The sequence below is a fragment of the Phoxinus phoxinus genome, assembly GCF_949152265.1.
Source record: "Phoxinus phoxinus genome assembly, chromosome: 1".
NCBI lineage: Eukaryota > Metazoa > Chordata > Actinopteri > Cypriniformes > Leuciscidae > Phoxinus > Phoxinus phoxinus.
The window spans coordinates 55,404,735-55,420,339 of NC_136876.1; positions in this window are offsets into that span (position 1 = coordinate 55,404,735).

Below are 15,605 nucleotides of genomic sequence, written 5' to 3' on the forward strand. Positions count from 1 at the left end.
ACATTCGTGACTATCGGCTCTTATATGAGTATTAAGTCTGGAAAAGCTAGTAACCATCAAGAAATATTATATGAAATCTTGTTTATAAATTCAAGAGTATCCAGACAAGGGAAAAGTATTACATATGTGGATACCAGCGCACACACAGGGAAATGAGAAAAGTTGATAAACTGGCAAAAAAGGCAACAAAGAAAGAGCATGTTGACACTGAAATGAAATGATCAAAATCAGAAGGGAAGAGTAGTGTGGAAATATGGAAACATCAATGGGATCATGAAAATACAGGAAGATTGTCATGGTTCAGAATAAAGTAGCATTATAGAGAGAACAATGGAAGGAAAGAAGATGTTGTAATGAATACTGTAAGTTAACGGTAACTCTTGTTAGGAAAACATCCCGATTCAAACAGTTAGGTACAGTTTTATGTCATTTACACAAGACAGACAACAGATTGAAACATCATTTACAAGAAATTGGTATAGGATATAATGTAAAAATTATATTAGAATCCGGAAATAGTGAACAAGGGAGGAAATATTTGTTGTTTTTTTAAGGAGAACTGGACTGGAAAGACTGCCTTAAAACACTAAGGAGGAAGAAGAAGAAGAAGAGAGTGATGGATTGGGGTCACGTGCTGTCGCTTTGGTTTGGTATGGGGGGAAAGAAAAGGGCAACTCCATTGACACGACCTTGTGATCTGAAACACCAAGATCATAAACATGTAGGTTGCTGATAGGGGCGGAGTTAGAGATGAGTGTGTGTCCCCTGGAGTGTGTGGCGACATCAACATGTTGTTGTAAGTTGAGGAAGTCTAGCAGCTGAAGGAAATCCGCAGCGGGATGACATGAAGGGGTGTCGACGTGAATATTTATATCTCCCAGGGTTATCGTATCAGCAGAGGTAGTACAGAGTGTTGTGAGGAGATCAGATATCTCCGGGATGAAAGCAGAGTTGGGTTTAGGAGGACGGTAGATAAGGAGAACAGTCATTGGAAAGGCGGGCTCACATTTAAAGGCAAGACACTCGCAGGAAGATGTTGCAGACAGTGCGATGGGGGACAGCTCCAGGTCCCGTCGGTGAATGACAGCTAGGCCACCACCGCGGACAGTGCAAGTGACTGTAGCCGGGGGGGCAGGCTTCATTTAGGGCAGAGTAAACCTCTGGCTGATGGCAGGTTTCCGTCAGACACATGTAGTCAAGTCCTTTCTCCCTGATGTGTTCTTCAAGCAGTGTGGATTTATTATTGATGGATTGAGTGTTGAAAAGTTTGAATTTGACCAATGACTGTGATATATATCAGTCCTTCTATTCCGCCCACTATTTCCCCACTGGTCACAGTTTACGACAGTACACAATACTCCTTGATAAGAATGAGGAAAAACACAACAGCTACAGTTAAACTGACCATGGTCAGCCAAACAGTAATGAGTTCTGTAATCTTGCACTTCATCCACTGTAATCACAGCTAAACTGAACACACACATTTGAGATAAAAATCCTTGAGCTGAAATACATTAATTGTCACTGTTAGTACACAGTACACTTCTGTACGTGATTTATGTGGTCGGCCACACACCATTAATGTGCTTCACGGACAATTTTATAAAGGAAAGCACAAACAAAAAAGCACCCATTTTATAATGGCTAATGGAAAACATCGCACCAGTTAAAGTAACTCGGTGTGTTTGGTATCGGTCCATCTGGATTGGCTGAGTTTTGCAGTACATATACGACTTCAATCTCACATTGCAATTTCACCCTGACTGATTAGATGCAGCAAATTAAATATCTAATGGCTGTTATTAAAAACCACAGTCCACGTAGTAAAAATGCACTGATGTGGTTTTACAATTACTTTAAATGCATCTCAGCAGTTTAAGACTATGGCGTCACTGATAATGCACTACTCTTGGCTTTCTGACCAAATGCCTCTGAGAACTGGCGGCGTAGTTTGCACCACTTACAAAACCTCAATCCACAAGTTTGTATACAATAGCATGTTCATCCATGGAAAATAGCATTGCTCCTCTCTTATTTGTGATTCTCCTTGTTACCCAGATAACAATATGAGATGAGCGTTCTCCTCTTTGCGAGTGGATTGTGGGAACAGTGTGAAAACGTGTGGTTTGAGACGGCGTCCAGCACACCATGTTTCTGGAACGGCTTCCAGCTGTGTGTAAGCCACTAATGGCACCTCAGGTCCTCTCTGCTCTTTTAGAAGCAGCCAAGCTTCACTCGCTAGAAACTCAACACTTTTATTCAACTACTGTTGAGAACTCAAAAAACCTCATCCTGGTAGTTTTATGGAAGACTGAAAGCAAAAGCCTAATGACAAATGAGGATGGTTGGGAAATCTAATGAAGCAATGAACCAGTATTCAAGTAGCGAGAGTCATCCAGATGAAGGACACTGCTGCAGTTGTTCGTGTGTGTGTGTGTGTGTGTGTGTGTGTGTGTGTGTGTGTGTGCGTGCGTGCGTGTGAGAGAGAGAGAGAGTAGTTGAGCTGGATCAGGTGTGTGTGTGATTAGATCTGGATCAAGATTGAACTTCAGGAGCAAGGCTGTTGTGCACAGTCATGGCAATCTTAGGCGCGATTTACAATACAATCCTTGGATCACAAACCCAGTCTGGAGCCGCACGGGTATATCTGCCCACACCGGGGGGGAAACAATCCAACCGTCTCCATTGACTCTGCATTGCGAGAGGCTCCTCCTTGTCATTTCTTGCTTCTAACTAAAGACAGAAAAATGCCTAAAAGCTGCTGTGTGACGAGATGTACAGCAAACAAGATAAGAAACACAGAAATACGTTTTTATAAGCTGTCGACCCCAAAAACGAGTGTTTAAGGACTTACAAGTGGATCAGGCAGTTGAGACAGAGCATAACGTGTCTCATAACTCTGAGAACTAACGTACGCCCGCTGGAGGAGAACGTCATCGCCATCATATCTTACAGAAATAATATCTAAAATATAAAACTGACATTTGGATATTTGACTCACCAGTGACCAAATGTTTAACTTGCACACGTAACTGTGTCTTTAGTGCATACTGTCAGGATCCCACAATTTACCCATTCGTTCCAGCCTGTGTCCACTTTTAAGTCCTTAAACACTAGTTTTTTGGGGTCGACAGCTTATAAAAACGTATTTATGGGTTTCTTAGCTTGTTTGCTGTACATCTCGTCACACAGCAGCTTTTAGCCATTTTTCTGTCTTTAGTTAGAAGCAAGAAATGACCAGGAGGAGGAGCCTCTCGCAACGCAGAGTCAATGGAGGCGGTTGGATTGTTTCCCCCCCGGTGGGCGTGGCCTTCAGATTATGACGCGTTACGCTCTGTCTCTATTCATCATCCATGAGCAGAACTGTGTGTGTCTAGCTTATGAATAGTAGCTCAATAGCTAGACACGAACCCAAAGCCTGAAGTGTGTCCCTCATTGAGTGTGTGTGTTGCTGCAGTGTTCCAGTAGTGGAGCGAGAGCACTCCCTCAGGCCTTCAGCTGTACTACACACACCGCCGGCAAGGGTTTACAGCAGTAAAAAAACACATTTTACATGGACTCATGTGCACGCTGAAGTACCTCATAGACTTTGATTTCAATAGTAATTCTTTTCTGTGTTGTTTTGGAAAGGCTTTGCGTTGGGAGTGTGTCTGTGATGCCCTAATACTGTCTAGGCCACTAGGTCTGGGGTTATGTCTTACTGCATTATCTGTGTGCGTGTGTGCGTGTGTGTGTGTGTGTGTGTGTGTGTGTGTGTGTGTGTGTGTGTGTGTGTGTGTGTGTGTGCGTGTGTAGCCGTGGGCTGACTTGTGTTATCTGGCTTTCCATAAATCTGCTCAGTCATTTCCCTGTCAATATTTCCTCAGTGCATTCATGATATCGAGAACAAGGTTCTGTGAAGATGAATTATGCTTTGTGTACTCTCAGACCACAAATACTCTCTGCTGCTCAGACACAACGCTGTTCAAGCCTGTTTCTGTGTCGAGTGTCGAGTTATTCTACATGAAGTAATCGTAGTGTTCACTCCAGCGTGTATCAGACTCTCATTAGACACTGGCTGCAATTTACACACTTACTTAGAAAAGTGAAAGTAATTAAATCATATTGGGACACACTCAGTGGTGTAGTCTAGTTTTTTGTAGTGAGTATACTGTGATTATACTGTACACCCCATAAGCACCACCACAATGACATGTACAGCTGAGGAGACTGGACTGATTTTCTTCTGTTTAGTGTTAATCACCATTTAACTCAGCCAGTCAAGAGCTACATTTAGCCTTAGATGTTATATGAATATGGTCCCTGAAGCACAGCTTTTATCAGCTGACAATACTAATAATAACAAAAACATTATAGGCACAAATGCAAATTTACTTTTAGAAATGGTGTTTTTGTTTTGGCAAGTTTACTGTTTAAATTAAAACAAGTCAGAAAACTTGTGTGATATTCCTTTTTAAAATAAAATTTTAGATTTCATTATTATTATTATTTTAAAGTAGCTACATTTTACTGTGCAATTTCTTTCATAATTTCTTTGAGTTAGACCGAACTTTTATTTTGGTGTAGACATTTGAGTTTCAGTGTGTTTTAATAATATTATTAGGCCTACTTGAAGTATACTCCACTGTGTTATAATTTCTTCAAGTTTATACCGAACATTTATTTTGACAGGTCGTAAAGACATTACAGTTTCTGTGTGTGTATGATACGAATGAATGAGGATAGTTTTATCAAATGAAATGGTGAAATTCTCGTGAAGTGACTCTCATAGCAGCTCTGTGATGAAGTGCACGTGTGTAGCTACATCATGTCCTCTACAGTGAAGCGCTGAAAACACCACGAGCGCTTCAGTGAGTGTGTGTGTGTACATGGAGCGCTCATCCCAGAGACGCGTAGAACAGCTGCAGTCTCTTTGAGCTTTAATATTCACAGACACTAGTCCATATCGAGATTTGATTAATTCATAAAAAAATGACCAAATTTCGTGACGTTCTTCTTAATACAATAAGTTCCATATGTGAGTGGATTACGCGATTCAATGCGTGTCGCTTCGCAAACACAGACGCGGTGAATTCATGAATGAAAGTGTGAAAGTTCTGAAACAAAAAGTTGTTACATGTCCTCACGCTTTTTTAAGGGGGATATACGGAAATACTTGGCATTCCTAGTGGGTATACGGCGCATACCTGCGTATCACGTAGACCACACCACTGGACACACTACCAGCGGCCTGTTGCACGAAGCGAGTGGACCAAGCTGCAGAGTTGACAAAACCAAACAAATCCAAACCGGGATCCTTTGGGTTAAGTGGTTGCATGACACTGGTTATTAACTTTCTCTTTCAACACCGTTGCGGCGGCCAAAGCCCGGGAGAATTGCTGGCAAAATATTGCAGTTTGTGTAAATGCGTAAGTTTTTCACAGGCTCCCAATGAGGATAAAACTGATGAAAAACGTATAACCACAACGTATTTCATTGAATTACATTTCATATAAATGTAAATTGTTTGTTAATTGGGTTTTTTCTTTTCTCTTCCCATTATCTTCCTCGAAGCGCTGACTTAACGCAGACTCCCGGATCATTCTGGAATCGAGAGTCAGGCCATCTCACATCCAAGCTCGTATGTCTCAGTGGAACAGGAGTCGCAGTTAAAGCCATGTAGGACTGAATCTGATCACATCTGATCAAGGGCAAGTGAGAAGGGGTTTTAAACAGACTCATGCTCACCTAGGGCCGCAGAAATGACAACTTGCATATGGCACCAGTGACCCTAGATCAGGGGGTTCAAAGCCTAAGACAGTGGGCCTCCCTTCTGACACAACTTACCCGATGGCGGAAGTCCAGCGGAAGTCCTAAAACCTGGAAGATGGCAATATCCGAAAACTTTGTCCTTGTGGGACTTTTTTGGGTCCCCATGAGGAAAACCACTTATGAATCATAGACAGCAATGTTTTTTTTTGCAATGTAAATATGCAGAAAGTGTAAGGGGATACAATATAAGAATGTAAGAATATACAGTTTGTACAGTATAAAAACCATTGCATCTATGGAGAGTCCCCACAACGATGCAAAACCGTGTGTGTGTGTGTGTGTGTGTGATAGTTTAGCATGTGCAGGATGATGATGCATCAGCCAATGTGTTTAGTTGTCATAGCACACGCAAACTATTCAAAGAGGCTATCCTAGCCCCTCCCTAGCAACCATTGTGGAGCACCTTAGCAACCAAAATCCACAGAGGGATATCTTACATTCTGAATGTCACAGAGGCGTGGGAGTTGGTTTATATCATTCATACTGACAAGCAGCCTTTGGAGTTTCATTATTGGCAGCTGCCAAGTCACTCCATAGCAACCAAACAAAGTCCCCTAGCAACCGTTTAGCAAGACATATCTCTGCATCAGAACATCGTATAGAGATGGGGGTTGGCTCGTTTGACTCAGGGCAGCAAACAGCCAATCATGAATCACCTAAACACATCCTGGCCACGACCTAGCAACCATTACTGAGCACCTTAGCAACCAAAATCCAAAGAGGGATATCTTCCACACTGAATGTAACAGAGGCGTGGGAGTTGGTTTATATCATTCATACTGACAAGCAGCCTTCGGAGTTTCATGATTGGCAGCTGCCAAGCCACTACCTAGCAACCAAACAGAGTACCCTAGCAACCATTTTGCAAGACATATATCTCTGCATCAGAACATCGTACAGAGATGGGGGTGGCTCTTTTGACACATGCTAGCAAACAGGACTTCCTACATGCTACACATGCTAGCATTGAATAGCTACATGCTAATATTGATTAGCTAAGTGTTAAATCATGCCAAGAAAATGCTACCAACTCCATAGTAACCATCTGTGACAACTACCAACCACCTAGTAACACCATAGCAACTACCCAGAATACCCTAGTAACTGCCTAGCAACACCCTAGCAACCACAAAAAATACCCTAGCAACCGCTTAGCAACACCATAGCAACCACCCAGAACACCCTAACTGCCTAGCAACGCCCTAGCAACCAACCAGAACACCCTAGCAACTGCCTAGCAACCAACCAGAATACCCTAGCAACCGCCTAGCAACCATCCAGAACACCCTAGCAACCGCCTTGCAACCACCCAGAACACCCTAGCAACCGCCTAGCAACCACCCAGAACACACTAGCAACTGCCTAGCAACGCCCTAGCAACCACCCAGAACACCTTAGCAAACGCCTAGCAACAACCCAGAACACCCTAACAACCTCCTAGCAACCACACAGAAATCCCTAGCAACGCCATAGCAACCACCAATAACTCTCTAGCAACCGCCTAGCAACACGATAGCAACCACCCTGAACACCTCAGCATCATCATAGCAACCTCACAGAACACCCTAGCAACCGAGTGGCGAGTTTTGCCACTGCAAGCACCATTCACATTGTCTTCTGGTAATGTACATTCTAGTGTGTGTTTCACCAAATTAGTTGCCTAATTGAAAAAAAAGGGTCTCATTTTATTTAATCTTTTAATCACCTTCAAAAATAAAAACTTAAATTTTGACTCAACAAATCTAAAATCAAAGTGTCCACAAATCTCTACCTTATGTACATTTCAACAATTTTGTGTATTTAAAACAAGTGTATACAGTTGAATACTTCTCTCTGGGGCTCATTAACTGTGTTTGCTGTGTCAGTTATCAGAGCAGCTTATCGAAGCGTCCTGCGGCGGCAGCACACACACACACACACACACACACACACACACTCCCTCTGGCCCTGGGCCTCTGATAACACACCAGACACGCGGATCTCAAGCCTTCCGATAGATAACCAGCAGCTCACAGTATTACACCAAACACCAGTTCACTAATGAGCAGACTTAAAAACATGACTCGGCTGAAGAGGAAAACGGAAAACCCAGAAACAACGGCAGAAGTGTGATTTAAAGTCTCTGTAGTTGTTTTGCTTTAATGCTTTCTGCGCCCAATAATTCACAGCATGTTGCTGACCTAGAAAGTCATGTTTAATATTCTTTAAATCCCCAAAATGCATTTTGCAAACGTCTTCTTCTGTGTCAACGCCAATGTTTGTACAGGAACTTGAATGTATTGTATGTGTTTGAGGGGAGAGCGAGGGATTTTGATTTCAGAGCTTTTATATTATTATAATTATGTGTATTGCATTTTGATTATGCAGACACATCCGAGATGAATGGGCATTCCCAAAGACCGATACCGTTACGGCATTAGGACTCTGGGGAGATGTTTCTGTTTGGCGGCGTATAAGCTCTGTGTGAAACTGCATTTCTTTCACTCTGGTGCAAACTGAAGTATTTGAGGATTTGATTTGATAATGTTCTCCCAGATATTTATGGACTTCAGACTGTTATAGTAAGAATTATTACAGTTTTTTACAGTCGCTAGGACACATTTCTCAATACTTAGGTCACTTGTTCTTCACTCTTCACACAATGAGTACAACAGAAGTGTGTGTAGGATAAACTGTGGATCATTTATCGTTGCTTTGGCACAAAATGCATTCAGTGACAGTGTCAAATTACAGTAATTATATTCTCACTTCGACACAACGACCGCCACAACTCTGTGTGTCTACCGGCCGATCTGCACACGCTCACACACTGATCTCAGAACTGTTAACCTTACGTTCAACATAATACACAACTGTATACGACAGCACTTTGCCACATTTCTACAGTAATATTGTAATGAAATATATTTAGAATCTAAAAAGTAAATGCTATTAAAACAATAGGACCGACCACAGCTGATTGTCTCTGTATCGACGGATGGTGTGATACACATTCTTGCATTTTGGAATGACTCAGTGCAAAGACATCAAATATATTGAAGCGCACTCCATCAAGTCTGATTCACTCCAGTCAATATTACAGTGAACTCTAAACAGCAGAGAGTCCTTGTTTTACAGAGAACACTTTGTATAAGGTTTTTTAGGTCATTGTTTTGTGGGTGATAACGTGTGTGTGTTGGCTGTCAACATTTGCTGGTGTTCTGGAAGAATGTGTTGATCTGAGACATGTATGAAGTGATCTGGTAGTTTTAGTGCATGTGTGTGTGAGATGAACTGCTGTGCCGAGCTGAACGCTGGTCAGGAGATCTGTGTGAAGAGTGTGTCCTAGCGACTGTAAAAAACTGAAACAAGTCTAGCCTACTATACTGCATGTTCACATACACAGACAGCTTTTAAGAAGACTGCAATATGTTGGTGTATACTGCCCTCTTGTGGTGTAAATATGAGTGAACTGTTAATTCAACATCATCTCTTTTGCTTTAGCTAGAAAGCAAAGCAAATTGGCTTAGATTTAGTTTCCAAAGCAGATCCAGTCATCCAGGGATTGTAATACAGTAAGTCAAGTCAAGTCACCTTTATTTATAACGGTTTAGCAAGAAGGGAGAATGTTCTGTGAATCCAGTGAAAGTAGATCCAAGTTACCACACCAAGCCAAGAACACTTGCAAAACCAGGCTTAACCAGGGTTCCCACGGGTCCTTGAAATCCTTGAAAGTTTGTGAATCAGATTTTTTTTTTTTCAAGACCCTGGAAAGTTTTTGAAAACAAACATAATTTATACATATCCTTGATAGTGCTTGAATTTATTTTGTGCAGGAATCGTGAAAAAAATTCTATATTATGCCCTCTGGTCCGCTAATGTGTTATTTCGTCGTATTCACGTTGTGGCATATGCACACTAGTTTGCTTGATTTTACTTGATTTTGATTTTAATGAAAGTTAACCCATGATTTACTTCTCTCTTTAAGGCTCCCCCGTAGTTTGCACCCTGACTTTAACCCTCTGGTCACGCCGGCGTGATTTGCGCGATTTTTTCACATATTTCACATAGCAGCTGAATAGACTTAAAATACTCCGTCATATATGGTCATACAGACTTAATAAATATGAAAAAAGAATCTGTGAGATGTCTGCTTTTGTGTCCACATATCAAAACAAAACGTTGTGCTTTTGTAAAACAAAGAAATTAAACAGGGTGTGCTTTCTGCCTCTCCGTCTCGTGAACTTTTTTTCACGCTAGCTGTGAACTTATTGGATTTACATCAGAAGAAGAAGAACGCGATTTGAAGACAAGAAAGATTTTAAGGTAAGAAATAATTCTGAATTATATTAGTTAATGTTATTGTTGCATAAACTTCACATTGCCATTGAACTGTTGCTCGATGCTTCAGTGAATGTCCCCTGCACGCGCTGTGAGTTTGAGTCAGTCGCGCGACGTGCGTTTGAAAAGCAAAATGCACCATGATTTTACTCCAATCTCATTTCATAACGTCATATCGATGTAAACATTTGAAGTAACATATGATAATCAATATGTTTTTCTCTAGTGTAGTGTTACTGAAGTGTTCCTTGTTAACGATGCCTGCTATACTATTGTTATTATTATTTTATGCAGCCCTGCACGTATATGCCTACAAGCCACAACAAACCTGGTGTTCATTATATATATATGTGTGTGTGTGTATTTTGTAAATTTTAAAAAGCAATTTTAACCAGATCAAATCTAAAATGTATTCCCAAAATTGTGCAGCCCTAGTTTCTCTTGATATCAGCACGTTCACATGTTGTTTTTTTTTTTGTTGTTTTGTTTTTAGGGACCATTTGCCCCATTGATGAGTCCTGCTGACTTCAACATGAGAAGAACATTGTCACGGGGTGACTGGAGGCAAGCGGAACGATGATCAAACCATAGACAGTATATAAGATGGACACAGCGACCCCATAGATTTCAATGGAGAAAAGTGAAGCCCATTAGAAGCACTCACTTCCTGATCGCCAGGCGAACTGCGCAGGCTCAAACTGAGCTTGATGACGTGAGCAACGTGTCTGACAGCTGTCAGTCTTCTAGTAGCTGTGCGGAGAGAAATCTGAATCATTCCCTTCCGAATCTCGCAGAGACGGAAAGCGTGAGCATTAGCTGTCCATGAGCTAGCAGAAGGATCAACTTTATCACTCTCTGTGGGCTTCTCCCTTCACTTTATCGGACTTAATGCCTCCACGTCCCCCCGATTGCCTGTGAGCTTCTCCGCTGGTCTATACGGTAATTTCTCGACTGCGCGACAGAGAGTCGCGTGGTTATGACGCAATCGTTAGCCTTCTGAAGTTCTGCTACAAAGATTTGAGGAGAAAATGAGTGCCAGGTGCGCGATGAGAGGGTGGGATTGGCGCAATTGGGACACGTATCTGAGAGGTGGATTATTAAAAGAGACTTTGGAGTGAAGAAAGGAAAGTACACAGCGGGAGGAAACCAGTGTGAGAGCGAGAGATCGGGAAGAGAGGAAGCGGGGCACAGACGGATTTTCACTGAGTCTGTAAAGGAGGATTCTCTGAGAATGAGCATGCTATTTATGGAACAAGTTAAGTACCACGCTTACCTTCTATATTGATCTTACATGGACGTGATGGTCGGATGATTGCTAGTTGGGAACTAAACACTCTGATGTTATAATTTCTCAAAGCCAGTTTGTTCGTGGTTGTCCATCTTCCATGCTGCCTTTAAACCCATTAACCCCCCGAAGCGGAAGATTCAGTTCCTGTATGTATCACTGCATAAAAAGTGGGATTTTTGTCCCGTAAACGGCCGGATATCTCCCTAATTTTCGACAATTAATGACAATTTACAGCCTGTGAACGTCGTCTGTGCCACATACTGACGGAAACTAACCATGACGTATGTGGAGAGCTTGCGGCCGTCGGCGCTCGTCGCGGAGGTGCGAATGGCTCTAATTAGCATATGAATAGCAGCGCCCGCGCGCCTTGCAGAGAATGGAATATTCTGTATGGCAGGATTACCAGTATGTGAATGGAGAGCCTTTTTTAGCAGAGCCCAATAATTTGGCCTTGATGCTGAATGTGGACTGGTTCCAACCTTTCAAAGATGCACCTTATTCAGTTGGAGCCATCTACTTGATCGTTTTGAATCTACCTCGTGAAGACCGCTTTAAAGAAGAAAATATGATTCTTGTTGGACTAATACCTGGACCAAAAGAGCCATCACTAAACATAAATGCTTTCTTAGACCCTTTAGTTGATGAGCTTCAAGAACTTTGGCATGGCATGATTCTGGAAGACAGCTCTTTCTTAGGACATCAGGTTTACAGAGCAGCTCTGCTTTGTCTTTCATCAGATATCCCCGCAACTCGAAAATGTGGAGGCTTTGTTGGACATGGAGCATACAGAGGCAATTGAAATATTCAAACATTATTTACTATAATTAATAAACATTGATATTGATCATTGAATCAGTAAAATCAATATGTAAATGTTTACATTGTTTATTTTTTAATGGATAGCAGTTGGTCGGTTTCATTGAATGCTCAAATATAAATATGTGTGTGTAACATATTGCATTTAACTTACATTTGCAGGATGCCACAAGTGTTTGAAGACGTTCAGCAAGAAAGAATTTGTTGACAAAATGGACTACTAATGGAAAAGAATTGAACGCAAGTATGGAGCTAGATGGTCAGAACTTTTCCGCTTGAGTTACTATGATGCCATCAGATTTGTCGTCATAGATCCAATGCACAACCTTCTCCTTGGTACGGCAAGACATGTTTTCAGATTGTGGACAGAACTAGGAATTTTAACAACAAAAAGCCTTGATGAACTTCAAGCTAGAGTGGAAAACATCAAAGTACCTTATGAGGTTGGAAGAATTCCCTTACGGATTTCATCTGGCTTTACAGGATTTACAGCAGATCAGTGGAAAAACTGGACAACCATTTACTCACTGTTTTGTCTGAAGGGGCTTATCAACAACAGACACTAAGACATGTGGTTTGACTTTGTGCAGGCTTGTATCATACTCTGCTCCAGAGTCATATCCATCAATAGACTGGAAGTAGCAGATGGATACCTGCAGACATTTCTCTCAAAATTTGTCGAACTGTTTGGCCCATTGCACTGCACCCCCAACATGCATCTACATCTTCATTTGAAAGAGTGCATGTTGGATTACGGACCAGTTTATTCTTTTTGGTGTTTTTCATTTGAACGTTTTAATGGAATACTGGGAAAGTTTAATAACAACAATAGGAGAATTGAAGTCCAGATTATGAGGCAATTTCAGCAGAGCCAACAGCTTCATATGCCATGGACATGTGAATATGGTGCTGAATTTGCCAGTATTTTAGGAAAACAAATGGTTGGGACTTTGTCATGCAATGACACAGCTGATATGCTTTATGTGAAGCACAGTGTTTTGGTGTCAGCAGAAAGACTTCTCTTAGAAAACTGTACAGTGGTGCCTCTCTCTCCATTTCACCAGACAATCTTGGATGAGCCTGACAGACGTGCAATGTTAACAATGTATCATCAGATGTACGCCCCTTCAAACACAGCGTTCAAATCAGAGGCTAAAATCAGGCTAGGAAAAATGCCTTTTATTTCAAAATTATGACTATTTTTTATCTAAAAAACATACTAACATTATAAGCAGGGGTGCACATAACTTTTTCAGTGAGTTACTCAGGTGAGTACCAGGAGATGGTGTTTGGTACTCACCCCATATGTAGCGTGGCCACAGCTGTCAATCATGACATCACATTCCCGTTTTTATAGCATAAAATAACTAACTAAAACCAAACTTATAAAAAAAAATAAACGAACACTTAAATTTACATCAGCGTGAAAAGAACGACCTAAAATGATAGAAAACACCTTTGGAAAAAATTTATTTGAAGTGTTATTTGATTGTTCAGATATATTTATTTGTATAAATTAAAAATAATTAATCCTTATTAAAGATATTAAAGAGCAGTGAATTTTCTCTTTTTATTTTGTTGTTTGATCAATATTAAGTGTACAGAAGGCATTAGGTTTATTACGCACTGTCACTTTAAGAGTGTGCACTGATGCACGGTACGTTCTGTAAAGACATAACCGACTGTGTTTACGTGAATACTCTCCAAAACGGACATTTAGACATAATGTTGTGTGTATTTGTCCATTCAGACGCGAAAGAGAGCTCGATTCAGTCCTTGCGCGCAGCGTCTATGTGCGGGGCTGCACGCTTCGGGTCGTGTGTGTGTGTGTTCGCACAGAAAAACATACCGAATAAAGCTGTCTTTCGCGTCGTCACTCTTATTCAGATCTATCCATATGTCTGCTCTTCTCTTTCTCCCAGACGTTTACATTTTTTAACGATTTGAGACATGCATGAAGCGCATGCCGACTCGGTAGATCAGCACGTTACAATTCAAATGTGCGCATCTTCCACAAACGCAAATCAGTTCTGACTGGATCACTTCCCCAATCGTCCCTCCCTTACATTTCCGTCTAGTTTTTATTCGTCATAGTGGTCGTCATTTAAAACAAGGTTTTTATTTAGTTATCGTCTCGTTTTCATCTGTGAAAAAATTAAATGAACACTGCCTAGGTTGCATTTTGGCGACAGTACGCAAAGGCGCGTAGTAGCACAAGTGGCATTACGCATTCCTGATTTTTGTCGCGCATGCGTACCTGCGTACCAGTTATGTGCACCCCTGATTATAAGGACAACTCAGTAAACATGATAAAATAATAAAATAACCCCATGTCATGGGACCTTTAAGGCGCATCCGCTTAACAGCGGAGATGGAGATATGTTTTTTAGCCAACACTGATTTAGAAAACAATAGTTTATTAAAAGATTAGTTCACTTTTAAAATGAAGATTCTGTCATCATATACTCACCCTTAAGTTGTTTAAAACCTGTATGAATTTATTTCTTCTGCTGAACACAAAGGAAGATATTTAGAAGAATGTCAGTAACCAAACAGTTTCTGGTTCCCATTGACTTCCATAGTATATTTTTTTCCTACTATGGAAGTCAATGGGAACCAGAAACTGTCTGGTTACTGACATTCTGCTTAAGATGTTCTGACATGCCCTGACATTTGTGCTTTCTTCAGTTGCTTATAAACATATTAATGGCAAAGGTGTAATTACACTATTTATCACAAACAGGGCTACCATAATATGTGAGCAACATGCATGTACATGTTTGTATTTATGAGAGAATAATGTTTATGCATGGTTATTAAAAAAACAAAAAATTAAAGTGTCTGAAATAACGCCACAAGACATAGTAAATATGTGTTCACAATACTTTTGAGTAATGGATGTTGTCGCCAAGAGTTTTTCCTTCAAAATGATCTGAAAATCATCCTGACTAATCATTCACATAAAACAATACATTGATTTATAGTTTGTAAAACACTTTTTGTTTGGGAAGGCAATATGCGCAGGGGCGTCGACGATCCAACACCATCATGTATAGTAAGTGGTTCACACCTGAGTAGACAATGGCCTGCTTAATGACCCCGCATAATGACCCCGCATAATGACCCCGCATAATGATCCTTTCATTCAGGTGTGTCACACAAGAAAGAATGAGGTCAACATAAATAAATATATATCTATATATAATAAAATACAAATATAAATTAAAGTCAAAAGCACATTTTTAGTACATAGTCATAGCTGGAAACAAATCCTGTTAAAATAGGCTATATGAGCCATTCTACAGAATTGGTTCAAAGTTAGATTTGGAAACTTTTTTTATTTTTTTATTTGTATACATGCAAATTGTAT